Raw genomic sequence first — 19465 nt, forward strand, 5'->3', positions numbered from 1 at the left:
TTCTAAAATGCATCCTTTCAGAAAGGAAAGAAAACAAACCATATAGACAAGAGAAACTTTGGTGTGGAAATGCAGGGAGCTTTTGAAAGTTAGCCAACCAGAACCATCCATCTGTTACGTCATATAAAGCAATACTATGTCTTAACCTGCTCAGTCCCAGACTGGTTCACATAGCAACAGTACTAATAGCAAAATCCACATAGATCTTGATGGTTTACGAAGTATTTTCCCCCTTTATTGTCCTAATTGAGCCTTTCTCACAGCCCTTCGGGTCTGTCAAGTTAGATGTCAGTGCTTACATTTTGCAGAGAAACTCAAGTTCAGAGAGGTGATGTGATTTATTCAAGGTTATTCCACAGTGAAGTGGCAGAATTGGATCTCATGTTTATTATTTGTCTTCAAATATAGTCTTCTTTATTTTCATATATAAGCAAGTGTTAACTTCAGTTCTAAACATGAGATGTCCATAAAAATAACTTTGTATATTACTTTATATATTCTATAGCAAGTTTTCTAGCTCTGAAGCCAGTCCCTATGGGCCAGTGGCATAGCCTCAACAAAAAAGAAATAACCTGTCTTATGCATTCCCCCATCTCCCCAGTATTTCCTCTCTCCAAACATTTGCCAGCTTCAGTGTATTCATGAGTAATCACCTGTATTCCAGCTGGTCAGTAAGCTCTGTGATGGCAAAGTCTTGACTGGGTATGTTTTGTTGACTTTTAAAAACCCCCTACCTAACTCCATGCCAGGCACAGGACTAGGAGATTGCTGGTGAATGAAGCAGTAGATTAGGCCAAGAGCAGAAAGGCAGTAAAGTTTGCGTTCACTATTTTCCTTATTCATGTAGGCAAGACTCAAGCTTGTTCTAGCGCCTGTTTCATATTTATCAATGGAAATTTCACCACCAAAGATCCATCCCAGGTGATGAATCCTCTGTGCCAAATACCACTTCCCACAGTCACTTTCTGTTGTTTGATGAGGGCCTCATTCCCCTTCCCTGCCAATCCTCCACACAACTCAAAGGAGAGAAAGCAAGTACTTTGTTGAGTAGTTATCTTAATAGAGCTATTCTTTATCCATCTTTCTTCATACTGAAAGAGGATAGGGTCAGGAATTAGAAAGAAAGACAGCAACTAAAGATGGGCCTGTCTATAATAGGGATGGCCACCAGCCAGGCACAGGGTAAGGCTCAGGTCTGTTACATGCATGATAATAGATTACCTCCTAATCTATTATTAGATTATTGCAACTGTCTAGCAGAGTGGCCGGCACAAAACTGATGCCAAGAAAAGCCTTCTTATTGAGAAAAATATATTGTAAAAGAAAAAAATATATGCATACGCATATAATCTGGATAAAGGTTGCTGTAAATAAATAGAAGGGGTGAGTTTTTCAGTGCCAACACATCCGATGAGGATTTTATATTCTTTTCCTATCTAAGCTGCATTTAAAAAGTGTGGTAACTATTAGGCAGCAAGAGAGTTATGGAATGGCATCTCTGCAAGAGGGCACTGCTTGAACAAAAACGCTGGGAAACTTTAAAAGGTGACAGGGCTGAGCCTAAAAAGGTAAGTGGAATTAGCTGGTTAGTAAAGATAGAAATTTCAGAGGAAAGAGCAAGCACAATGGTGTGGAGGTATGAAAAGATAAGTTGTGTAGTTGATTAGTAATAAAAAGTAAATTAGGAGGACAGGCTGTGGCTGGAGTTAAGAGAAGCACTTAGGTGCCAGGTGTGGCAGAGTTTGCGTCCCATGTGAAAGAACTTCTCGGGCAGTGGAGAGCACTGTGCTGAATACTCAGATTGTCAGAAGGTTTGTTGGTCGTGGAAATGTTTCCATAGCCATTTCCATGTATAATTTTTCTATATATATAACAAACAAAATCTTTACCCAGCCATAAAAAGGAATCCTGCCAAAGGAAAAAAAATACATAAAATCTTGTCATGTGCATCAACACGGGTGGATCTAAACAGTATTATGCTAAGTGAAATAAGTCAGACTGAGAAAGACAAATACCGTAGGATCTCACCTATACATGTGGAATCTGAAAACAAAACAAACAAAACAGAATAAAAACAAACTCAGAGATTCATAGAACAAATGGGTGGTTGCCAGGGGAGGAGGGAAATATGTGAAAGGGATTGAGGTATAAACCTTCAGTTATAAAATAAATAAGCCACAGGGATATAATACATAGCTTAAGGAATAAGGTTAATAATGTTATAGTAACTTCGTATGGGAGCAGATGGTTACTAGACTTATTGTGGTGGTCATTTTATAATGTATGAAAATGTCAAATTACTATGCAGTAACACATGAAACTTACATAATACTGTAGGTCAACATAATACTGTATTTCAGTTTTAAGAAACATAGCTAGAGTGCCTATGTGGTACTCCTTATGAAGATAAATAAAGGCAAGACCCTCTAAGTGACGTTTTTAAGATCTACTAGAGTTTATGGTTCAGTTTGTTGCTATTAAGTCTGTGTCAGGGTAAGAGACCAGTGTATAGATCTTGCCTTGATCCGGGTACTGTTCCTCTCTCTGATATTCCCAGGGGAGAGATATACTAATGGGAGGCATGGTGTCATTCTCTTAATATTACTGAGAAAATGCTTGCCACGGAACTCAGCAAATGGAGATGAGGGTATAGTCTGGACTTGAGGCAGAAGGTGGGTTACCATTTCCCTGAATCTAGAGCTAGAATTAACCATGGTTCTCTATAGACCTTGAGGTGACTACATAGACAGTTCACAAGCTGGAGAAAGAGAGGAGAGTACATATTGTTACTGACCATGGTTCTTGGCCTCCTTAATCAACAGAAATTGATAAGAGGCCAGAGGAGAAATGCAGGCATGGCTTTATTGGGACTCTGCTGCAGAAACAAGTAACAGATTCCCTTGCTGGCTCCCTGAGGCGGAGGCAAGCTGATCCCTTAAATGGCCTGAGGGGAGAGGCAGGTCCAGGGGTTGGGCTGGAGGGGTGGCTCAGGTGGTCTGTCTGCCCCCTTGGTGCTGCTGTGTGCGGGGCTCATCCGCAGTATCCTGCTTCTGCTCCCAGTGCCCTGCTTTTGCTCCTGACGCCTCAGAAGTGGCAGTTGGGTTTTTGGTCTTTTTGTATCTAAGTGTTCATAACTCACCCCACCTGCACACGCACACAGTTATTTTTAGTCCTTTATAGTGTCTTTGCATTCTGGTTTCAGCCCCAGTGCAAGCATCGCAGCAGAGGGCCTAGGTCCCAGGTCCCAGCCTGTCTCAAAATGAGTTAGAGATTTGATGGCTGTGTCTGATCTGAGACAGCACAGGCTGAGAGACAGCTCCAGGTAAAACCACACTAGATGAACTTAAAAATAAGCAAACCAACAAAAACAACAACAAAAACTTAAGAAAAATTGTGAATATACATAAAGGCAGGAGAGTAACATAATGAATTCCAGTGTACTTATCATAGAGTTCAGAAATTATCAAAATAAGACCAATAATATTTCATTTGTGTACCAGACCCTAATCAATTAATGTAATGAAGATCCGGGACATCCAATGCTGTAAGCTCTTCGGTTTGTGTATCTAAGAGATAACATCCCCCATCCCCAGTAGGATTTCAGTCTCTTAGAATTTCGATCCAAACAGCTTAGCCTTGTCCTTAAGACAAGGGTGGGATGTGGGTGTGACTTTCTCCTCTCACCTACATACACACAGGACATCCAGTAACACAGTATCATGGGACTTGCTGTTTCAGCTTCTCCTGAAAGAACTTTAAATCACTATCCAAGTCTTGCATTCAAATTGTTGCGCTGCAAAGAAAAGGAACCCAGGAATTTACACAGCAACACTTTGTCAGAATAATTTATAGGGATTTACGTAGCAATATTTTTCAGAAGTGAAAAATTAACCACGGTATATTGCCTTAAAATTCAAAACAAAACAAAACAAATTTTTAATTCTCAAGCTTGTTAGATTTTCTTCAGTCCAATATCACGAACAGGATATTGCCTTTCTCACAGCTAGAGAATTAAAGTGAATGAGGAGGAGGGGCCAGTGGGGAGATTGGCAGCAAAGGGAAACCCAGAGTGGCTGAACATCCGGCTTTCAGCTCTGATTTTATTGTTGACGGAACGGATTTAGGCAGAGGGCAACCCCAGATCACACTCAACAGTGCAAATCTGCTGCCTTCTTTGTCTATTTATGGACAATTGATCCAGTTCCGAAAACTAATAGACATCATTTTGGCAGTTCTCATAATCATTATGGTATGGATATTAACATTTTCCACAGATTTGTAGAACATTGTAGTCTTTTTTCATATTCTAAAATAAATAATTCATGACAAATAATGACAAATAATGAATAGCTGCAGCCTGATTACAAAGCTGGAATTTTCAACATTTTAAATAGGGGCTGATTGTATTTTAGTAACATACACAGTGTGTTTTTTTGGAACTTTAGTAACAGTGTGGGGCAAACCTTTTCTCCTTGGCATCAGCAAGACTAGGTTAACCTTCTTGAGTAAAACAGTCATTACTGAGAACGTCCGTGTGCCATCTCACTTAACTCTCACTCATCCCCAGAAGGTGGATTTTAATATCTAATTGTGGAGGTAAAAACACTGACCAAGTTGTATAATATCAGATAGTGAGTCCTGACTTTACATCTCGAATTTTCTCTCTTGCTCTAAGTTTGATGCTTCCTTTTGAATATTAGTGTCGTCCACATGTCATTTTTTTTTCCTAGGGGAATAATCTTTCTTATTTGCTTTAATAAATCTTAGTCATCCTTCAGGTATTGATTAATTTACATTTCTCTTCTTTCGAGAATACTTCTGGGCTTTCCTTCTCCGAGACTGTTAGGTACAAACCCCTCATGCTTTCATTGTCTTAGTAATTTTATTTGTAAATGTTCATAATAACAGTAAAACTCTTAAAATTCTCTTGTAATTAACTAGAATATTGGTTTAATCAACACTGTTTGGCTAAAATCACAGACACACAGTCAGTAGGCTCCTCTAAGATGCTTGCTGCTACCCTTTGCGTTGTTTGTTTATTCAAATACACTGTGTTTGTTTCCAACCCTATTTATTCCACTTGTACTTTTCACTTCAATTATTAATTGTGTTTCATTGTGTTTAACATAATATTTAATTAGAGTGCAGAAAGGAAGAATTGTCATATTTATGAGAACGAAATGGGATATTTTTGTGAGAACAAAATGAAGAACACAGTGGAAAAAAAAAAGTTCCTACTTTAGACGAGCAAGAAGCAGTATAAAAGAGTGGGAGAGATTCCAAATAGATGCTGAACTTACTTTACAAGTTAAGTTCTCATATCTCTTTGATGAAATTGAAATAGGAAATGGGACAGGATGCATTATATGTGAGAACCATGCAATAAAGGCAAGTCTGAATTCTAATCAATAAACACATACTCCAAGGAAAGTATATTTCCTTCATTGAATGACTGAGCTTATATTTAAATTTTTAAATTAATTTTTTAGTTTAAGTTTTAAATACGCATTTTGATTCCCAGTTTAACCTTGTTCTTAATTGTGCTGGCCATATCATCAAGGTTCAACAAATAGAACACTAAGATTATTCAATTCATGAGAGTTTAGTGAAGGGACATTTAGAGGTATGAGCCAGTTTAAGGAAACTAACAGTAGCTAATGAAGTATCTAGCTTCTGGTAACCAAATGACAGTCCCACCTCCAGACCTAAAATGGAGAAGAATGAAATGGTGTTACTAGAGCTAGGCATGATCTGGAACCTTGAGAGAGAAGTGGCTTAATAGCAACTGTGTTGGTAGGTAAAGGAATTCAGATTCCAGACCCTTGCCAGATCCACAGTCATGCAAGAAAACAGATGAGAAAGCAACACCCTGGCTTCTCTTTCTTCTGGCTTTCCTGTCTCTGTCTGGTGCCTCCCATTGGCCCAAATGCAACTAGTATCCAAAGGAGACTGGATGATACAGTCCCAGTTTTCAGCCTCCCAGAGTTCAGAGCAAGGCAGAAAGGGATGAATGAAAATGGATGTGGATAATAGCAAAACCAATCTATTGACCAAGAACCAGATCCTATCATGATGGACAAGTAGGATTTCCACCAAATTCACTTATCATTCACCTTCCTTTTGGATTGTAAACTGTATAAAAAGAAACGCAGACCCATTTTATTACCTGCTATAGCCAGCAGTTACTAAAGACCTGACATAGTGTGGGCACTCAATCAATGTTAGTTGACTTACTGATGATTTAGAAGAAAGAGAAGTTAAACTTTAAGACTGAAATGACTTAAACCCAAGATCACTATGTGTGTTGGTGACAGGCTTAAGAGATTGAATTTTGCCCATCAACTTTGTTTCCACAAATATTGAGAGAATGATCTGCTAAATTTGGTTTGTTTGTTTTTTTAATGTGGTTCTTAATACTAGCAGCATGTGCTGGACTTGAACCAGTTACCCAGATAGGAGAAGCGTCATAGTGAAGGCTCTCAGTGGAGTGGTCCCTTCAGTAGAAACGTTAAGTTAATTAGTTCTCAAGACAACACTGTATCTTTTATTGTTCACCATTTTTTTCTTCCCTGTTCTACAACCTCATGCTAATTTATTTCACCACTTTCACAAAACAGCTTCAAAAAGTAAATTATATACTCTCACCATGCAGTTGATTTATAATGCTTTCCTAGACGAAAACAACTCATGTAAAACTCTGAGAATTAGGTATTCCTCTGTTGTTTCTCTCAATTTATTTGATTTTCTCCCTTTTGTAATAACACTTTGTCTTTTCACATACATATCTTTGTAAGCATTAAGGCCTAGAAAAGAATTTTTATGCCTTAGATTAGGTAGAAAGTGAACAAACCTAATAAAATATTCTAGAAAAAAATAAGGCACATTGGGAGGCAGATCTTAGACATAGACTGTTAGATCTTAAAGATATCTTAGACATTGCTTGCCCAAATCCATTATTTTTAAGTGAAGTTTCTGAGGCCCAAACAAGAGAATCATATTACCTATGATGACACAGAACCTATGCAGAAAATTCACTCTGGCATGTTACTTTAACAGGATTTCAAGATTTTTCCTTTCTGTTTGGGTTCTTCCATTTTCAGATCCAACTCTCAGAACGTTAATCAAGGTACTGGGATGGGATTTCACTTGATCACACATTACCTTACTGTAATGTGGGAGCTTGAAACCAGTTTGTTCCAGTCTCATGTTATTGTAAGAATCTCTTTCTGTGTCATCTTTCACTTCATATCTCATACTATTTGTGTACCTTTTATAGTTTCCCTGGGAGATTGAGTTCCTGGAAAGCAGAGATTATGTTTTAAAAATCTCTATCACCTCCACAGTGGGCAAAGTTTTTAGTACATGTTGCCAAACACATAGCATTTTGTGGGAAAAACAAACCAAAACAAAGCATACATCCCAGGTCCTTACCCAAGGCTCTGTTCACTAGACTTTTTCACTGACTCATTTTTTGGTGCACCTTTCTACAAATTAAATGATATTTCACTTTACATATTAAAAGGAAAATATCTGAAAAACATATGAAATAATTTTGTTTCTCTCACTTATGCTGTGCTTATTAAACAAGAAAAAAAAATGTTAAAACAATTAATACATGGAAACCAGAACCTCAGTCACATTAGGCTCAAATGTGATTTCCACAAAATTAAATAAGTCAAAATAGTCATGACTTCTTTACAATTCCAAAGATTAGATCAGGGAGTTCTGACTCCCTTTTGTTCCTTCACATTGTGTTCAGAACTATAGAAACATGTGTTTACAAATTGTTCTTTTGTGTTTTCTACTTATCTAAACCCCCCAGGTGGGATTTCGAGAACAGAATCAAGGGAAACCAACTTACTCTGACAGCTAAGCATGCAGCTGAAGGAGACCTCAGCAGCGTGAAAGGGAAGACCCTTGAATGCTTGAATGCACTAGGAAGGGGGGGCTATTGCTCTCACAGGACAGGTGGATCAAAGAGCAGGGGAAATGTAAGTGGACACCACCGCCTTGAGATGGAGGCTGGTGATGGGCTTGGGAAGGCAGGAGCACTGATCAAACTAAATAGGACACACTGGAATCCAGAGGGTCAGTGTTTGTCACTGGGGGGAGGAGTGGGGGTGTGTAGGGCTTGGCAAAGATGTTAAAAACCAAACTTCTCTATCTGAAACTACAAAAGTATCAAATCTGTGTCAGTGGATTCTGAGTAGTGGCCTCTAAGAAACATTCAGTTTTCTTAAATTGTAACCACTTAAGAAGTCCAAGTATTTTTTAAATTAATGAACACACACACATATCTGTACACCTACAGGCATTTAACACCACCTGTCTAACACTTGCTATACGCCTTTTATGATCCAGAGCACTTCACACATATAAACCTGTTTAATTTTCAAAACAACTTGTCAGGTAGATGCTATTATTATCATTTTAGAGATGAGACTGAGGCACCCAAGGCTGCATAATTCGGAAATAGCAGAACCAGATTCTGAGTCTGAGATACCGGGCTCCCGGCTTTCTAGGGTTGCGCACTGCGTCAGGCGGCCTGTTGTGGCATAATCCAGTCTTTCATAAGGTACGTCCTGAGCACATGGTTTGAGCCAGGCTCTGTTCTTGGTACCAGAGTAGCAGCCATGAACCACTCAAAAATCCAGTTCTCATCTGCTTACATTCCAGTGGCAGAGAAAAGGATAAATAAGTGAACCAATACCTGAAATAATTTCAGATAAAATGTCAAACAAAATCAATTGGAAAAAATTACATAAGGTAGTAATAAGGAGAGCATTGAAGATATGGTTTATGAAGTGATGAGTAGCCAGCCTTGTGAAGAAGGACATTCCAGGCAGAAGGAACAACAGGTTCGAAGGCCTGGAGGCATGAACAAGTTTTGCCTATTCCAGAAAAAGAGAACTTTGTGCCTGGAGAGTACAAGGAAGAGTAGAAGGAGTTAGTGTGGAAAAGGTGTTCATGTTAGTGGGTCCTGTTAAGGCATTAAACAATGCTATCCAGGCGCCTAGGAGGGAGAAGGCACCATATGCAATTCCTGTTTGCCATTCTTCGCTCACTCTTGGTCCTAGTGGTTTCTTCCTAGTGATTAAGATTTTATGTGGAATGTTTCTTAATATAGTTACTTATTTTTTGGCTGACTTAACCTGTTGTCTGATTTAATATTCTGATATATTTAATATTCTGTTGCATTATGTAGGAGAAAATTCTTCCCATCCACACAACAATGCCCAGGTCAACTTTTAAATGCAAAACTAAGACACAGACTCTGAAGTCCCTATTCCTATCTCCAGATTATTAATTAAAATGAAGGCAGCGTCAGTAATGGAATGGAAGAATTTACTATTTAGAAAGTGCATAATGGACCTTTTCACTCTCAGAGCATCATTAAATAATTTTATTCTTCAAAAAAAAGAAATCTCTGTCTCTCTAGGTACTTACTATTTATTTAAATTAGACTAAATATCTCTCTAGGTACTTACTATTTATTTAAATTAGACTAAATAGTTCTGAACAAAATATAGAGTTCAGAACAATTATTAAAGAATTAACTTGGATCATTGAAAGGATTCACAATTTTAAGGTTCATTTATATGATGATTTAAAATATAAGTTGCTCATATTGAACTATCTGCATTCTGTGATTTGGCTAATTGTAGTGAGAATGTAAGGGATTTTCTCCTACTCATGATTTTTCTCATAAAAATAATATTTCAGGTCTTGTGAGACAGAAGTATTTTATGCATTTCATAAAAGTCAAGGCTGGGATTTTTTTTTTTTTAAAGAAGGTGGAAAAAGAGCAAGAACCGGATGAGGATGATCAATTCTTAACGGTAAAATCCATTCTAGAGTCAGTAATTGAGTTTGGAAAAGAGCGACCTTGGGTCAGGAACTTTGAGTTCTCGACTCTGCTTTATAAGCTATACAAAATGTATTTATTTTCTAATCAGCAAAATGAAAAATTTGAACAAAATGATGTTTACCTAGAATTTAGCCAAATTTTTGATTAACAGATTTTAAAAATATCCCACTCGGCCATGCTTCATTTTTCAAACCTAATCGTTTCCCATTAAGTTGCAAATGGCAGCCATCATGTCCATGTTTATCGAATCCTCTGGTTCTAACATGTAGTAGCTACTCAATAAATGTGCTAGTGGATTTTTGTTAATATAGAAGTATGGATAAATGAATGTATAAGTGAAAAAAGAAAGAAAGAAAAATGTAAACATTTTTTAAAAATTATTTTTAGGAAACTCATTAGATTGTAATTGGTCAATAATTATTTGGACTTTGTTCTCCAAAACATAAACTATTAGTTTATGGATCTTCCACAAGATTTCCAAATGCTACCTCAAAAGAAAAAAAACAAAACAGCCAATGAATGACAATTTTAACACTAAAAAAAAAAAAATTCTAAGTGCTACATTTGAGATATTTTATCTAAGGATTTAATGATCGAATGAAATACTTTATATGAAAACATTTTTCATAAGCTTAGTAATATGCGGAAATGAGTAGCCAGTAACAAAATGAACAATGTGCCAAACTCTTTGCCTTTTCCTTCCGGGTCTGTCTCCTACCCTTTTCCTGATTATCTTAATACTAGAAGGATCACGTGTGGGTACCAGAGTTTCTCTGTCCTTTTGCCTTTAGTTATAATAGGCCTTTGGACCCCCAGCAGGAGAGCAAAGTCAGAAAGTATATTTCTATGGCTTATTTTTACATGATGCACTGTAGATAAACTTTCTTGAAAACGTCCTATTTTGAAATTCTTTTCCCACCAACCCTGAGTGATTAAACTGCCTCAAACCACTACTTCCCTTTCCCAACTTAATGTCTCTGGAAAATGCCAGTGGAGGAAATCTAATAAACTAAAAATGCTATGGATAGTTTGGTATATTTAGTGATTTGGATGAAAGTCCTAAAGTCAGAAAACCTGTTTGGATATTGCCATCATGAATTATCGATGCATGGATCAATCGATCACCGTTTTAAAGATGAGAAAACTGAAGTTTAGTTAAACTGAAAGTATATCTCACTTTTGTTAACAGTCCATGAGTATTTTCTAGGTGCCAAGGGCTTGGTTAAGATCTTAACTTCCTTGATGGGGCTGTTGGGAGTGTATACAGTAAAATATGAGTTTGATGTTTACATTTAATTTTTTAAAAAGCCACTCTAAGAGGGTTTTTTTTTTTTTTAAACAAGCACTTTATTTTATTAGATCTTATTTTGGTTAGCTTCTCAGCAGGGAAAATGTGGCCCATTAAAAAGAGGTGCTTAAAGAGAGTTTAATGGAGGATCAGTTTACAAGATAAGTGATGATAAAGCATCTTGGGAAGCAGCCACTGCAGAACTGCAGCTTAGAAGCGAGAGAAACAAGGACTGGGAAACAAAGTGTGTGCACTCGGCAGTGATCCTGCTCTATGGCACCAAGCAGGATGCAGAAGAAGGGTACCTTTAGCATGTCTGTAGAGAACAATTAAGAAAGAACATGGGTGTGATTTTATGTTTGGAAACTGTGATAGTTGAATAGGCCAAGAGATGCCCAGATAGCTGGTTAAACATTATTTCTAGGTGAGTCTGGGAGGGTGTGTGTAGAAAAGATTAGCATTTGAATCATAGACTGAATCAAGCAGATCGCTCTCCCCAGTTTGCCTGGACATCATCCAATCCACTGAGGGCCTGAAGAGGGTGAAAGGGCAGAGGAAGAGTGAATTAGCTCTCTTCTTGACTATTTGACCTGGGAGACTGGTTTTTCTCCTGTCCTCTGACCAGGATTTACACCTCTGGTTGTCCAGCCTTTAGACTTAGACACGACACATCCAAATGTTCCTCCTTGTCCTCAGACCTTTGCACTTGACCTGGAGCTGTACCATCTGCTTTCCTGGACCTCCAGCTTACAGACAACAGACTGGGGACTTCTCAGCCTCCATAGGCACATAAACCAATTCTTTATAAGGAGTCCCTGTCTCAGATAGCTATATAGATATAGGCACAGGTATAGGTATAGATATAGATGTGCATGCCTCACACAGTGACCAGAGGAGGTCACCCCATGGCTGTAAGGAAAGCAGTCCAAGCTCAGTTCTTATTGCCATTGCCCAGAACGAGCTTGTCAAAGATGGACTCAGCCATTCCAGTTTCTGGGGCCCCCATCTTAGGCAGGTTGGTGAGGTGGCCACCCAACTCTCTGATGGGCTTGGCCTGCTCAAGCCAATAGTGACTCTCCAGCAAGCCACATAGATGGGCGTTGTTCCTGGTGGCCAGTTGGTGCTGATTCAGGAGGCTCTGGCTCATGCTCTTCCAGATGGAAAGCACACTCCACTGCCTTCAGGCTGGTTTCCCAGTCTTTGTGGTCTGGCTTGTAGATGTCACAGACGTAGATGTGGCCTCTGGGCTGGTTTTTCAGCCCCATCAACTCCTCTGAGGGCTCCTTCTCCTCACACAACAGGTACAGGAAATATCGGGCAAAGGGACAGGTACACATAGGAGGCGCAGAGCTCCAGGTTGATCTGGCTGTTGCTGGCAGCCTTGCCCAGGCTGGCTGGCAGTCCTGATGCACTGCGCCAGGAGGTGCAGTAGTCACGGCTGCTGGTTCAGGCACGGAGGGCTGGAAGGCACTGTGGAAGCGGCAGGACACGCAGCGGAGGGGACCCTGGAATGTTCCTAGTGCCAGCCAGCTTGCAGGACATACAGACATCCTTAGTGTTGTGCGCTCTAGAGTGGGACGAATGGAGCCATCACCCCCAGAAAGGTGTCTGGTGAACATATTAGTCTTTGAAATTGTTTTTGGCAAAATAGAGTCAAATGGTGAAACAGAAGGTCATTTACCACTACCCTTCTCCAACCTGTCCCCACAGTCCAAGAAAGTCTTTGTGGAATTTTATTTTAGCCTCAGCTTGTGCAGGACACAAGCTGGTCCTCTTCTGGTTCTTAAATTTCACTGCACATGAGATTCAGTGGCAGGGTTTTAAAAATTCTAATATGATCACACATCAGAGCAGTTAAATCAGAATCTCCCCCAGAAAGCACATAAGCATTTCTGAAGTTCCCTGGGTGAGTCTCATACATGTTTAAAGTTAGGAACCAGTGGCGTAATGCAGTTTCTCAGCCTTAGCATTATTGATATCTGGGCCATATGACTTGTCTTGGGGGCTAGCCTATTCATTGGAGGATGCATAGCAGCATTCCTAGCCTCTACATAACTAAATGCCAGTAGTACTCCCCAACCCACTAAGGTCAGCCAAAAATGTCTCCAGGGTAAAATCATCCCTAGCTGAGAACCAATGATGTAAAGGAAATAAACAAACTCAACTGTAATTAAATCCAATTCCTACCACTGTGGGATTAAGTTCTCCCCCATTAATTAATTATCTCAACAATTTGAGGTACCATATTAGTTTGTTCATCTGTAATTCAGGAGTGTAGTTTTTAAAGTATGTAAAGCACTTTATGTGCAGTAGGTAGTTTAAAATATTGATTATTACTCTACTTCAGATTTTCAGTTATCAAATAAAATTCTGTTGATTTTTGTAGTTCTGGATGATATTTTGAAATGTGTACATTTTAACCTTGGCAAAAGAAGAAACAAAAAGTTGTTCTGAAAATAGGCTAGAATTTTAAGACACGGAGACTCTGAAGTTACAGTCAAATTCTGCCCTAAACTGCCAGGATATCCAGCTTAAGACATCACTGTCACTGGAGAGCAATTATGAGGTCAGCTTCAATTATCAGTACCAGGAAAGCTGTGAAAGCAAAGCATGTCTTTGCCAACCAGGGTTTTATTTTTATACTTGTTGGTCAAATAATATATAGACCGCAATAGCACAGAAGATAATTGCCACTATTTAAGAGTAAAACCTCTTGCAGGGCAAACCAAAGGCACTCATTTTTCTAAGTTTTCTTTTTAAGTAACTTGTGAATAACTGTAACTGAGAGTTGATTTTTGTTGCCTAAGTATTGTTGAAAGGGTTATCTAAGCAACTTAGAAAGCAACATGGAATAAGCACACAGAGGACTAATGCATTTAGAAAAGATATCTGCTTCATCATTTTGCTCTGTGACATAGACCATGCACATCATTTGGAACCGTAACTGCTAATTCAAGGGAATTCTGTTCATTTCAGGTTTCAGAAATGAGAATGTATACTTGGTCTAGCATGCATTTGAATTTGACATAGATTATATTCATTCAGTACCCATTTTAAAACACGTTTCTTCAATGTCTACCAAGTGCTAGAAGTCATGTTAGATACTGTGGATTCAAGACGGTGATGTGGAGTGGAGGCAAAAATCCAGTTCCTGCCCTTTTGAGATTCAGCATATTGGAGAAGACATAGAGTAATCAAATAATAACAGAAATAATTGTAGATTGCAAGCTGCATTACTTTTTAAAGTGACATTTATTGAGAAATAATTTGCCTGCCATAAAACTCACACTTCTAAAATGTATAATTCAGTAGCTTTTATTAAACTCACAAATTTGTACATGACAACTGTCTGATTTTGGAATATTTCCATGACTCCATAAAGAGAATTCAGACACATTAGCAGTCATTGTGCATTTCCCTCTCCACCTAGCTCCTTGAAAAAACTAATCTTCCTGTGTCTATAGATTTGCTTTTCCTGGACATTTTGTATACATGAAATGATGTAGTATGTAGTCTTATTTGTCTGAATTCTTTCACTTAACAATGTTTTTCAAGTTCATCCATGTTGTAGTGTGTATCAAAACATTCTTCTTTTTCTTGGCTGAATAATATTCTCCTATCCAAGTACTAACCAGGCCCGACCCTGCTTAGCTTCTGAGATCAGACGAGATGGGGCGTGTTCAGGGTGATATGGCTGTAGACGGCTGAATAATATTCTGTCGTATGGATATACCACATTTATTGATCCATTCATTGGTTGATGAATATTTGGGTTGTTTTCACTTTTTGGCTCTTACAAATCATGCTTGTATAAACATTTGAGTACAATCAAATGTTTATTCATATGGGTTATTGTCTGTAGTTTCCTAGTGATATTTTTGTCTGGTTTTAAACCAGAGGATCACTGGCATGATAGAATGAGTTGGGAAGTATTTCCTCCTTTTCTGTTTTTTGAAGGAGTTTGTGGGGAATTGATGTTAATTTCTTTTTAAGTTTGGTTGAATTCACCAGTGAAACCATCTGTTCCTGGGTTTTTCTTTGTGGGGAGGTTTTTTTCTTCAGTTACTAATTGTCTCTTCACTTATTTTAAGTCTGTTCAGATTCTCTAATTTGTTTTTGAGTCAGTTTTGGTAGTTTGTGTCCATTTTCATCTAGATTTTTTTTTATTGTCACATAATTGTTTAATATCATTCACTTATAATCCTTTATTTTTGTGTAAGGTTGATAATATTGTTCCCCTTTTCTTTCCAGATTTTAGTCATTTGAGTCTCCTCTCTTTTGCTCTTAGTCAGCCAAGCTAAAGTTTTCCAGTTTTTTTAAACATTTTTAAAAAAACAACTCTTAGTTTTGTAGATTTTCTCTATTTTTTTCTATTCTCTAGTTCATTGATTTCAGGACTGATTTTTATTGTTTCCTTTATTATGCTTGTTTATGTTTATTTTACTTTTCTTTATCTAGTTTCTTTGGGGGTAGGTTATGCTATTTATTTTAGACCCTTATTTTTTTAATATCGGTGTTTACAGATATATTTCTAATTACCACTTGAGCTGCATCCCATAAATTTTGGTATGTTATGTGCCATATTCATTCACCTCAAAATGTTTTCTAACTTATTTTAGTATTTTTTCTTTGACCCATTGATTATTTAAGAGTATGGTTTTTAATTTCTACAAGTTTGTGAATTTCCCAAATTTACTTCTTATAATGGCAGTTCTGTTTCCTTTCAGTCAGAGAATTCAACCATTTAAAATTTACTGATGCTTATTTTATGACCTAGTATATGTTCTATCTTATATAATGTTCTTTGTGCACTTGTAAAGAATGTATATTCTACTTTCATTGGTGGAATAGTCTTTGAATACCTGTTATACCTAGTTGTTTTATAGTGCTGTTCAAGACTTTTATATCTCTGTTGACTTCTCTCTGGTTGTTCTATATGTTATTGAAAGTAGTATTAAAGCGTCCAACTACAACTTTTGAATTGTCTATTTCTATCTTCAGCTCTATCCATTTGTTTCATATATTTTGACACTCTGTTCTTAGGTACATTCATTTATAATTGTAATTTTGTTCTTCGTTGCATTCATGTATAATCCTAAGACTGGATTGACCCTTTTTCAGAATAAAATATACTTTTTCATCTCTGATAACATTTTTGTGTCAAAGTCTGTTTTGTCTGATATTACTGTAGCCATTCCATCTCTCTTTTGATTTCTGCTTGCTTGTTATGTCTTTTTCTATTTGTCTATCTTCACATTTATATAGTTGAATCTAAAATATGTCTTTTATAGAAAAGAGAACCCTCATACATTGTTGTTGGGGATGTAAATTGGTGCAGAAACTGTGGAAAACTGTATAAAGGTTTCTCAAAAAACTAAAAGTAGAACTACCATATGACTGAGCAATTCCATTCCTAGGTATATATCTGAAAAATAAGCAAAACACTAATCCATAAAGATATATGCATCCCAATATTCATAACAGCATTATTTACAATTTTCAAGACATGAAAGAAACTTAAGTGTCCATCAACAGAAGAATAGATAAAGATGCAGTATACATCACATATATGTACATATATACATACATACAATGGAATACTACTCAGTCATAAAAAAAGAATGAAATTCTGCCATTTGCAATAACGTGAATGGACTTGGAGGGCATTATGCTAAGTGAAATAAGTCACACAAAGACAAACACTATGATATTATTGTAGAATCTAAAAAAATACAACAGAATACTGAATATAACAAGAACGAAGCAGACTTACAGATATAGAGAACACACTAGTAATTACCAGAGGGAAGAGGGAAGTGGGGAGGGGCTATACATGGTGGGGGAGTAAGAGGTACCAACTATTAGGTTTAAAATAAGCTACAAGAATATACTGAACATCACAGGGAATAGAGCCAATACTTTATAATAACTATAAATGGATTATAATTTTAAAAATAAATAAGTCTTTGTCTAGTAAGTATTATTTGGGCTTTTCAAGGACATTTTATATTGGCTGATTTTTTTTTTTCTAGTGTGTAGGTCAAATTTTTTTGTTTCATTGCATGTCTTAATTTTTGGTTGTGGTTGAAAAGTGAACATTTTAAATAATGAGAGGTGGAAATCTCGATTCCTTGCCCTACTCTCCAGGATTTGTTACTGTACTGTCAATGAATTTCTGGCCTGAAGTTAGATTAGAAATATAGAGCAGTATTGCACATATGGAACCAACATTCATTGTTGTTTTACTACTTGTGAAGTTCTCTGCTAGGTTGCAAGGAAATGATGATGACTAATTTCTCTAGAAGTGAATGATATAGTGGACAGGCATAGAAACAATTGATTATATCCATCTTGTTATGCTATTTATCTCTTTGTTAGGCAATGTGTTGCCATAGTGTTTCTGTTGCAGCCATCTCTACTTCTGTCTTCAAGATGTGATGTCCTTGGACTTAGGGAAGCCCTCACAATAGTATTGTTCTGTGAACAAGAATTGGAATTTACTAGGTCTACAAGGAGGAGATGTAATTGGGGCATTCAAAGTAGAAGGAAACTATAGATGCAGAAGCACAGAGGTACAAGTAAAAGGGGCATGGCAAATGGAAAGAAGTGAGTTTGGAGAAGACTGAAATAGAAATTTGACTTGATATACTTTATGTAAAACTGGTGGTTACTCGGATGCTCGTTGTCTCAAGGATGGAACTGAAGTAGTAAATTTGGCTAGTACAGTGTCTTCCTATATTTTCTGTAAAACAAGAGTTTTTGAAAATTAGTTTTATTGAGGAAACCTCAGGTCCACATCACTTACAGAGAATTTCCACAGGAATTTGAAAATATGGCAAGTCACTTGACCTTCTGCAGTGTTCACTTGTCTTTTTCATTGTTTCCAGGTGGTATGGAAGAAAAAGAGCAGAGTGACATGGGTAGAGTGAGAAAGAAAGGAAAGAGGCAGAGAAAGTAGGAGTCTTCCCATCATAGGTCACAGTAATGTTAGTGCAATGATATTATGGAGATATCTTTAGGGAATTCAGTGGGAGTTTCTGGCCCCTAATTTACATGCTAAAGCTATTACCTCCCATATACATACTTTTAGTAAATAATCTAGGGAACAGAAATAGCTAAAATCCAAAAAAATTTCAAGGACTGTTATATTGCATATGAAAATTTTGTTCATAATTGGCTTACTTTGTGCTGATGATATTATTTATTATATGATAGGTTCCCACTAAAGGAAGATCAACAGGGTCACTAAAACATGCCAAAAACAAATATGTTTTGAAGCATTAACAATATATGGCTTCTAGCCACACATGGAGTGGGGAAGGAGCTGTCCAACAGATATACTGTCTCGGGTCTAAGAACACACTTGTGTGTGTGTATGTTTGTGTGTTACCTTTCTCACACATATTTTCCCCCTCATTCCCACCTCTTAAGTACTGGATTTTATTGTCTCAGTCAAGTATTAGACAATTATAAAAATCTGTAAGTTTGCTGTAGACTATGGATGGGTAGCAAGTCACTCTGACAACACAGGACAGGAGAGATACTTAGACTGGAATTCTGAAGAGAAGATAAAAAGGAAAGGTTGCCATATTATTAAAAATAATACTAATATGGAGAAGGGAAATGGCACATGGATTTTCACACTATGTTAGGAGATCTCTAAGATCAAAGGAACTATAAGTTTATTGCAAAGTAGAAAATGTTTATTTTTTTTAATGTGAAAATAATTATAAGTTAGAGTCCAATTGCTAAAGTCCAAGAATACTTGGTAAGAACTTTACTTTGCAGAAGAGAGGAGCCCCTGAGGATTTTTTTAGGGGAAGGGTAGTAATGGGAGAAAGGCAAAAGACACAAACAAAACAGAACATTATTCAAATTATTTTATTGTAAAAAATAAAGGGAGGGGTAGCTGTAGATCCAGGAAAATCAAAATAAACAATAAACCCAATCTGTTATCTGATTCTTTTAAGCTACATATTCTTAGGGGCCTTGAAGCTTCCTTTTTTAAAAAATATGTTTTATTATTTAAACAAAAAAGAAATGAGAAATGAAGGGCGGGTTGGAGAGAAGAAAGATTGAAGAAATGGAGGAAGAAAGAGTGGTAAAGAGGGAGGAAAAAGGAAAGAAATGGAAAAAAGAAAGAGAGAGAAAGAGAATGAGAATGGTGATTGAATCAGGATACATGGAATTCACAGAAAGAAAAAGAAAATTATTATTTTAAATCCTGCTTTTATTCATTCATTTCTGCAGCATTATTTCTTAGAGGTAGTGTAGCATAGTAGTGTCAGGATGACTTCAGAGTCAGATAG

The 19465-nt window shown here is 37.2% G+C and overlaps 1 pseudogene; it reads right to left on the reverse strand.

The window, feature by feature from the left end:
* Nucleotides 1-12087: 12087 nt before the first annotated feature.
* LOC116666088 lies at nt 12088-12775 on the reverse strand (annotated as a pseudogene).
* Nucleotides 12776-19465: the final 6690 nt, after the last annotated feature.

This window comes from Camelus ferus, chromosome 9 (genome assembly GCF_009834535.1).
Source record: "Camelus ferus isolate YT-003-E chromosome 9, BCGSAC_Cfer_1.0, whole genome shotgun sequence".
Taxonomy (NCBI): Eukaryota; Metazoa; Chordata; class Mammalia; order Artiodactyla; family Camelidae; genus Camelus; species Camelus ferus.